At 39.2% G+C, this 9797-nt stretch overlaps 1 protein-coding gene across 4 annotated transcripts in view; it reads right to left on the reverse strand.

Moving 5' to 3' along the window:
* Window positions 1-9217, reverse strand: part of LOC104607050 (Rab5-interacting family protein) — a 31091-nt gene extending 21874 nt beyond the window's left edge. The window contains exons 1-2 of one of the 4 annotated variants that reach the window (XM_088901659.1): window positions 8978-9217; window positions 8805-8865 (exon numbers count right to left, since the gene is read on the reverse strand). The gene's annotated coding sequence lies outside the window, so the exon portion shown is untranslated. Of the gene's footprint in view, window positions 1-8804; window positions 8873-8977 lie in introns of all 4 variants that reach the window. The other 3 variants (XM_088901660.1, XM_010272538.3, XM_010272537.3) reach the window with 3 other exon arrangements.
* Between the last annotated feature and the right edge of the window lie 580 nt (window positions 9218-9797).

Here is a 9797-nt window from a genome sequence, read left to right on the forward strand (position 1 = left end):
ATAATATAGCAAAAAATACAAGAATAGTTTGTCCCATGAACATCAGAGCTGCATTAATTGAGCAAATATAAATAGTTCATAATGATTTGAACTTCCAACCAGCTGACAGCAATGAGAGGGTGGGAGCCCACAGAGTGGCTATTAGAAACAGAGATGTGCCTAGCTAGTGTTATTGCACTGTCATGACAACTTGGATGGAAAATCGGTCAATGATTGAAAGAGCGATATACATTCTTTGGGGTAATTTGGGTGAAGAATTTCCTAAGATCATACTAACTGGTAGAAGCTGAGGAAAGAACGAAGGTGAGAGTGGATTCATCAGATTGTTTGGCAGCTTTTTGTTGTCCATCCAAGGCCAGGGGTGGCAACTTTTGACCCATCCAACTCAGCCACTTGCAACCCATCCATTCCCAGCAATTTAACAAGCAAGTCGGTCAAGAAATCCATTTAGGTCATAGAGAAGGGCTAAGGGTGGGTTGGTTGAGGGTGATAATTGGGTCATCACTTAGAGTAGGGTTTAATGCTTGAATACAATCAACTCTTCAGCTCTCCCCACCTCCATTTCCTCTGTTTGCAGAGAAACAGCACCTTCTAGTGTGGATAGTGGCGTTTTTTGGCTGCAGTTCTATCTTCTCCACCACCCGTGATCTCTCTCCTCTCCAAATCAGTGTTCCTTTCAAGCCACCATCTCTGATTTCCTCTTCCACTTCCTCAGAATCCAAGCAAAATGAGTAAAGGAACAGATTCCATCCATCCACAGGCACAAAGAAAACTCGGAAGGGTTATTCGATCTTGTCTTCTCAAAAAACCAGCTTTGACCTGTTTAACAGGGGTATTTCTGGTTTATCAACAGGACTGGTTTTATTTCCATTTCACTGTTGATTTTTGGAGATTCTGAACATTTTTTGTTGTTGATTTGATATATTTCAGTCCGGTGATCTATGTTTCCCCATTATTTTTGTTGTTTCCTTAAATGTTAATGGACCATTCACATTTTGTTGCTTTTAATTGGTACTTGCAGTATAATGTCCAGGGTTAGTAAAGATTCTTAGCAAATTCATGTTTATTAGGTAGTGAAACTATCTCAATCTGAGAAATTTTTCCCACCTCAAAAGTCAGAAATTGTTAGTAGATTAATGAGGTTGTTTATTGTTCAATTGAAATGGATGAACTGGTAACCATTTTTGCTAGGGTCAACTTATATCCAAATCCTAAGTTTGGTTTGCATTGTTTCCTTGGTAAGTTACAAAGTAGCTTAACTCTTCTTCTCTGATTGTCATCCAAAGTACTTTAGAATCCTGCAGTCTAGCATAGCAAACTCCCACCCTTTTTCTTTAAATGAAGCCCTCAATTGGATATGGACACGAGAGACTAAGAAAAGAATGATATGATTTCATATATAGAGGAACATAGTGGCTTGTCCTCATAACATAATACACACAAGTAAAAGGTTCCAGTCAGATCTCTCACCAAGGTGAGACCAACTAGTATCTGATGTGTCTTTTTTTTCTGAGAAGAGGTAAAGTATCATTTCATTAATTTAAAGACAAGAGAAGAGGTAAAGTAAAATTAAACCGCTATTCTTTTGATGTTTACAAAAAGATTTTCAACCTAAAAAAGAGAAATGGCTTATCAAAAATAAAACCTCAAAGAGAACTAAGGCTGTGTTTGGGGTTGTGATTAGGTAACTTATTGGACTTCCTAAAAGGTCCGATTTAAAAAGTTCTGTTTAAAAGTCAATTTTTGTTGTTTGGTGAGCATCATTTATCAATTCTCCTTATTTTTAAAAAGGAGACTTATGGATTTGGTAACATTAGTAAGAAAAGTCCTTACTTTCAATTAAATTCCAATATTGCCCTCGTGATTTTATGTAGCATATTTCATCACGAAACCATGAATCAATGCTTATAAACAATTATTACTACCAATACAGCATTTCTATTTGTATAGGGGGATGCTGTGAGGGAGATTTCTTGAGGAAAATGGAGTTTACGCAGAAAGCAACCTGGAGAAGATTTCTGAAGGCTGAAGCTAAAAACTTTTTCTTTGAGAAGTTCAAAGTAAAAGGAAATGTAATGTTGAAGATCAGACAAGTGAAGAAGGAGCAATCTATCAAAAAAAAGTGAAGAAGGAGCACTACAATCAGGCAAACATACAGACTGGAAGAGCTCTAAAGAACAACAAGATCAAAGGCACCTAGTACAAAGAAGATGGAATACAAAAGGTAGATTCATTGCTCTGATTGAGTTTTTTGGAGAAGGAAAGAAACAACTTATCTGCATTCCTGAAGGTAGAAACGGCATGGTTTGGAGGGAGGTAAAAAAACATTCTACAAGACTTCTTGAAAGAAATGAAGGAAGGTACCGGGGTGTTCAGATTACTGGAGAAACAAGAGGATCCCTAAGTGAGAAGGAAGCAAATTCTGGGAGCATTCTGGTGAATGGCTTGGGAAGAGACAAGATGGTTTTCAATACAGAGAAGATAGATTGGGAAAAGAGGTTGGTGGTTGAAGTTAAAAAGAAACCAGAAGATTGGAGGATTGTAGTAGCAGATTTACTCAAGAACCTGATGGTAAAAGGTCCAGTAATGGTCACCCCTTATGAAGACTGTAAAGCACTTTTAGATCTGTTGGAGGATGTCTCAGTAGTTAGTGCTTCAAACTTTCAGTTGCAGACTGGAGCAGCCACAGTGATGTGGTGGTCTCCTAGTTCAAACGTGAAGGACTTCTCAGTGGAGGATGGGGTAACCATATGGCTTGCTGGCCTTCCCTTCCATTTGTGGAAGCTAGAATTATTTCAATCCATTGCCTCCTTGTGCAAAGCTAAACTGGAAGGAGTGTTTCTAAAAGATCTTCAATCAGTAGCCATGAGAATAAGCGGAGTAAAGCCTGAAGAAATTTCCAGGAAGATTGAGGTTTATGCTGATAGTGTTTTCTATTCAGTGTGGCTATTGACCTCCATTTAGGCAGCTCTGTGGAAGGAGTCCAGGAGGAAGGAAGATGAGGAGGTAGAAGAAGACTACCTACGTGGATCACAGAGATTGGTGCATTTCAAATTAGCTGAAACTATCACAGAATTGGAAAGCTTAAGGAGAAACAACAAGAAAGAATTACCCGAAGAGGAAAATGGGAAGAGTGCAAGCAAAGGCAAAGTTTCAGAGTTTAAAAGAACCTTTGCAGAGGTTGTGACAGGTTTGTTAAATGCAAAACCAGACTGTCAAGGCTCTCGGATTGGTAGGACTGACAAGGGGGTTGAATAGAGAGAAGGGCCAATTCGAAAGTCCAAGGAGAGAGTGGGCTTAAGCTAACTGTAGGTAAAGTAATAAATGGGCTTACGAAGCAGAACAAGTTGTTGGGTTCGCAAGATGGGCCATCGGATAGGCCAGGTGGGACAAGTAGCAATGGACCAGGCAGTTTAGAGAGGTCATGTGCCTCTTTAAGTCATCATATGACTTTAGAAAAAGGCAAAAAAGAAAGGGGATGATATCTTAGGTGTATCATCGTCCCCCATCCAACCTGTTTTGATTCTTTCTCAGCCAAGAGGCTCTGCTGCGGAGAAGTTTTCATGGAGGCCAAGGCTGGTCTGCTACTCAACCACCCCTGAACGTCAAAATTTTATGTATGATAGAAACAAAGAGGAAGATGGTGATTTGGCTCGGATTGGGTAAGCTGTGAAGAGAAGATATCAGATGGAGAGTCCTACGGCCAGTCTAGTATAGGCAGTGTTAAAAGCAGTACAAGGAAAGTTCTGGAGGATGCAGATTTAGGAACAAGATTGCTCTTCGAAAACTCTTTGCTGATGGCTGACCCCAACCAAACTTTCTTTGGAACCTCAGAAGAGCGACGGTTTGAAAGGTTCTCCCTTGAGAAGAGAAAACACCTCATTCAAAGGCAGAGAAGATCTTTCCCTTTATGAGAATCAAAACCAGGGTGATCATAGAGATTTTACAGTTTCTCCTCACTCAGAAAGCAAACCTGCAGACGGCTCCCATTCACCTGCTAGCGGTTCGAAGGTTAGATTGGAGGAGAACTCCCCCAACATCGGCCCTGTTCAATGTCAGCCAGTCAGCCTCCTTTGCATGACAGTCCTACTCCATTTCTGGGTTCTGGTATGGTTTGTCAATTCTTAGATAATGCTATTTGTGTTTCAGCTAATCCTCCCCACCCTCCTTCTGTGGTTGTTGTCCAGCCTGCAGGTGAGACCTATTCTTGTCCAGCAGCTGCCAATCCTAGTGTGTTGTTGGAGGCAACAGAAGTGTTAGGAGATACTGAAGTTGTAGAGGATTCAAAGGAGGAAGGGGAGAGACTCTGGGAGCTAATAATGCAGCTCTTTGATCAGTTGGTTCAGGTAGAAATACAGTCCAAAGTGGGTTTGGAGGAGGAAGGTAGCAGTCCAAATCTGATGTGTTTGGAGAAGGAAAACAAAGAAAAAAAGAGTGGGTTGAGAGTCAAAAACACAAAAGGAAAAAACAACAGAAGAGAGAGGCTGGAGGAAGGAAAAGAATTGATTCTTTAAATAAGAAGTTAGAGTCATCAAAAAAAAAGAAAGAAGAAGATGAGTGAGGTGGAGAGGCTGAGATATGGAGTTAGGACAAAAGACAAAGGGGGTTTAGGGATTGGAAATATTTGTTTAAGAAACATAGCACTCTTAAGTAAGTGGTTGTGGAGGTTACCCAAGGAGCAAGAAAGTTTGTGGCATAGAGTGATAGAAAGCATACATGGATTGGCAGCAAATGGATGGGATATTGGTCTCAACCCAAGGGCTTCTCGTTCTTCTCCGTGGAAAGGCATTGTTGGTATCATACCCACCTTTTCTCCTTTCATCAGGTATGATGCTTGTTCAGGTAATAAGGTCATTTTTTGGGAAGATGTTTGGGTTGGAGATCAGCCTCTTAAGGATAGGTTCCCGGCCCTCTGCTCCCTGTCCTTGAACAAATTTAAAGTCATATCTACCTTTCGTGTTTCTGGAGAGTCGTGGGATTTAGGGTTTAGCAGAGGGTTGAGGGAGTCAGAAATAGGGTTGGCAGATGATCTTTTCTCTCTTCTAAATTCGGTGTTTTTGGATTAGTCTTGTCCTGATAATAGAATTTGGTCTGAAGAGTCCTCTGGTTGTTTATCTTGCCCTTCTTTCTTCAATGCTTTAGTGCACACTTCCAATTTAGTCTACTCTTTTCTTGTAAAAGAAGTGTGGAGTGCTCCTGTACCTCCAAAGGTGAGGGATTTTTGTTGGGAAGTGGTTCTCCAAAAAATCAACACTTTGGACTTGCTTCAGAAAGGAAAAAAAAAGAATTGGTTCTTATCCCCTCATGTTTGTAGCCTTTGCTTTAAGAGTGGTGAGACAGTAAATCATCTACTAATCTCTTGTCCTTCTGTTACTCTTATTTGGGATTGGTTTTCCTCTCTCTTTGGGTGCAGATGGGTTCCCCCTACAAGCATGGTGGATCATTTTGAATTTAGCTTTTTTTGACAGTCAAAGAAAAGAGGAAGAGTAATGTGGAAAGCAACAAAGGCAGCAGTTGTTTAGGCAATGTGGGAAGAGAGGAATAACAGAATCTTTCAATGGAAAGAAAAATCAGCACATGAAGTCATAGAAGGGATCGCCATCAAGGTTATACATTGGTTGAAATTGTTGGACCTGTTTAAGGACTTCTCTGTAGATGACTTAATTAGAGGGTCGAACACAGTAGCAGCTTCTTCCTGCCCCTCTTTAGCTATCCAAGAGGACTGCTCGCCCCCATTATCTAAGGCTGTTAAGCTAAACTTTGATGGCAGTTCTGTAGGTAATCCAGGCCCCTCTGGAATTGGGGGTGTTTTTAGAGATAGGGAAGGAAAAGTCCTGACCCTTTCTTCTAGCCCGATAGGATTGGGGTACTCTCTTAGAGGAGCAGTTCTGGCACTCCTACAAGGGCTCAAGGTGGCTAAATAGCTGGGTTTTCAGCAACTGGAAGTGGAGGGAGATTCAAAACTGGTAATAGGTTGGATGCAAACAAACAACTTAGGTGCTTGGTCCCTTAGACAACCTGTAAGGGAGATTATGCAACTAAGAAGGGAGCTTGAAGTCGGGTTTAAATGGACTAGGAGATCAGCCAATGCAATGGCTGATACTTTAGCAAAGCAAGGAGTTAGTAGGCAGACCTTTTTGGGGATCGTTTGTAATTTGATGAGGGGTCACCTTGTTTTTGAAGGTGACAGTTCGTACTAAGTTTTCTTAGAGAATTAATCTAAGTTACTGTTTCCAATCAAAAGAATACAACATTTCTATTTGTCAATGTTTTAGTCATAATTGTGGACCCTACAAAAATGACCAAAATACACTTCTATCAACAAATTGACCATAATACCTCTACAATGACAAATAGACCAGAATCAGCATACAAGGTACAACAACCAACACCATAGAAGCCAAATGGGCCCAATGAACACTGAACTGACCAAAATGCCCCTATATAACTAATTGAGCAAAACACCCCTATATTTAACAAAAGTAGCCATTCACAAAACCAATTTGGGTAATGGGGGTGAGCATCAAGATGATTTTTGGTCCTTCCAATTGGCTGTGTAAATTAACAAATGGAACTCAAAATTTTAATAATTAGAGAGTAGATTAGCTATTCACTTCCAATGTCAGTGAACGGCAAACACAGAAAGACAGCACATTGTTAATAAATAAGCAAACTACTTTGGATTTGCAAGTGGTCACATTCACATATAAGTGGCCAACAACCATGTACAAAGCATTTTTCCGGGTATTAATAATCCCTTGCTACAACATAACACACTTTAGGTGGCCAGGAAGGCTGGAACTATGTAGAAAGAATCTTTCTGTTTGTATCATGCTAACAAAATAGCCCAGATTATGCCTCAATCTAGCAAAAGAGTATGGGAGCGCTCATGTTATCATGCAAGGCAATTCTACTACAGGAACAGCTCTAGAAGATGTTATCCCACCATGACTTGATGATGTGTCTGCTATCTAACATGCCATTGAACTTTATAAATTAGGGCATCTATGTTGCTGCTAAGTGAGCATAACAAATTGGAGCAACTACAACAACACACAGAAGCGAATTAGTTGTCAGAGTAAGAAACAAGTAAATTTTTAGAAGGGCATTAGTGTAGTAATGTCATCTTCGCCACAAAGAGAACAACTATTGCTAAGTCTAGATTACCACTTCCCGAAAGTCTTCTTGGAGACAGTAGACTAGGACACACTGTTGCTCAGTCTAGATTATCACTTCTCACACAAAAAAGCAACTTTAGTGATTAACGAAAATGAAAGGAAAAGAGATATATGGGTTTCTCTTCTATCTCTTACGGATAGAGAATTATAAAAGCCACCGACAAAACCAAGAAAAGCATGTCAAAACCTTATCACAACTGTAACATCATCCACTGGGATGGAATCACACAACCAGCAATTGTTAACACCCTTCATTGGGCTGGAATCACATAACCAGATGCCTTATTACTGTCTCCACCCCACTGTAGAAGCTCAGAGTTTACAAACATAATAACCATACTATGATATGGCTAATAGATAGAACAATCATAATTGCCACACCACAGAACTGATCAACCTTGGACACTCAACCACCTGCACACCATAACCCTCTCTGAACCTTCAAATGGCATCTATTCTCACCAACACAAACACCATAACTTGGTCAACCAGATTGTCAATCAAATCATATGGCTACATGGACTTCTCAATTCTAATCTCTGGCTATTGTTGAGATCTCTGTAGATCGTTTGGGTGGCTTAGATGCTAGGGGTCAGGATCAAGAGAACGTCTGGAAAGCCAAAAACAAACCATCGACCAAAGATAGAAGATTACTACAGTTGTAACTTTGACTAACTCAAGTATCAACAGTTAAACCTCAAGTCCAATTTCAAAGAAAGATACAATCAACTGAATGGAACTAACCGCTTTGAGACTCACAATTCAGATAATAATATCCATCAAGTCAATAATTATGTTTCACATGGTCAAAACTTGTTTCGAGCATAAATAAAACGGTTTCTTGTATAAAACAGAGGATGGTAGAACCTATTAAAAGAAAAGGCAACAAGTGAAACTGAGGAGAAATTTATAGTGAAAGTAGCTCCATCTTCAGTGGTCAGTATTCTACATTTCAAATACAGAGACATAAGAAACACACCAGTCTCACAGTCTGATTCCACGTATAAATTAAATTTCCACCTAATCATTTAAATCAATTCCCATAAATGACTTGAAGCACCATCCCATTATCAGTCTACTGCTAAAAAGGTTCCCAGGACTTGAACAATAACACCTTGTTTCTTTCTTATTTTCATTGGTGAGTAGGACTGGGAACTAAGGTTTTGTTAATTATGCCTAGATTACTGAAAGATTCATACTTGTAACAGGTAGGCCTGAAAAATTCAAGGTAATTTAAAACTAAACAGATAAAATCTGCTAAAAAATTAAAATATCGAAGGCCTGAAAATAATCAGATATCAGAAAAATCTATAGGTTTCACGGCACCATTCTCAATGTCTTCAGAATAAATCAAAGAAAAAGGAAGATGAGCATCCTTTTCCTAACTTAATTATAGAAAAAAAAAAAAAAAAACAACATTGTATAATCTGGCACCGGTCATAGTTTTCTCTTTCACAAGAATTCGACTTTCAACGTGATAGCCCAAAATATATAAAAACCAACACCACCTCAATGTTTCAACTTCCCGATATGAAAATTTTCTCGGGAAAACCGTCCTCCAATATTGCTTTACATCAATTCAATACATAATGATGAACAGAAATGAATTCAAAGAGCAAAAAGGCACTTATTTTATTTAGATCAACTACTTCTTAGAATCCCCAAATTAGAAGAGAGAGATCAGCCTCTGAATCCTCAAACACAGTAGAGAGGTAGAACAAACGTAAGAAATAAAGAAATCTCCAGAGTAGAGAAGGAACATGCTCTAGGCCCTACATTCCTCTCGATAGAAATCTTACCTTGTTTGTGTTTGGCTCCCTTCTCGGCGATGTGAAACCGTGCACACTTGCTACTGAAGATCTTATCTCTTGACTTGGAACAACTAGGGCGAACAACGTTCAGCCTCTTCCGAGGAGCACTGCGAACACTAGGAATGTTGGATGCTGGCGGTAAACACTGCGAACAGATTTACAGAGGGGGATGGTGAGTACGGTAGAAGAAAACTATGTTTTCCAACGAACAGATCGAAAATATGAGAGTGAATGGGATATTTTTGTCATTTAAATTTTATATTGTCATTTAAAAATTCAATTTAGAATAAATTAGGACGAGCTTATCTATCTAATCTATACAAGGTTTTAAAAACCGACCTGGAATCGAAACCGTAGGTCGATTATTTGACCGTTTCGATTCGAATGAATGGCCCATTTCAATAAAAATAAATAAAATACAAAAAAAAAAAACAGTCAAAATCTTTGAACAGGTCAAACCGGGTCGATTATTTGACCACCCTAGTTAGCGAATAATTGATCAATTTAACGGTTTTTGCCAGGGGATCAAGTTTGGGGTAAAATAGAACCCGTTGCCTAGATGATGGCTCCTGGGCTGAATGGACAGACTGTCCAGATCAATGGGGGTTTAAATACATTGATCTATACTGTTAGAGGAAAGTTAAAAAAACTTAAGGTAACCCTTGATTTTCATAAATCGACTTAAAACATAGAAAATAGACTTTAGGGCTTGTTTGTTTCTTCATAACTCTTGTCTCTTAAAGTAATCTTACAACTTTAATAGGAAAATGTGTTTTTATTTCCTCTTATCTCTTATCTCTTAAATAAG

Source organism: Nelumbo nucifera, chromosome 3, assembly GCF_055504915.1.
Source record: "Nelumbo nucifera cultivar China Antique chromosome 3, China Antique-T2T, whole genome shotgun sequence".
NCBI classification, from domain to species: Eukaryota; Viridiplantae; Streptophyta; class Magnoliopsida; order Proteales; family Nelumbonaceae; genus Nelumbo; species Nelumbo nucifera.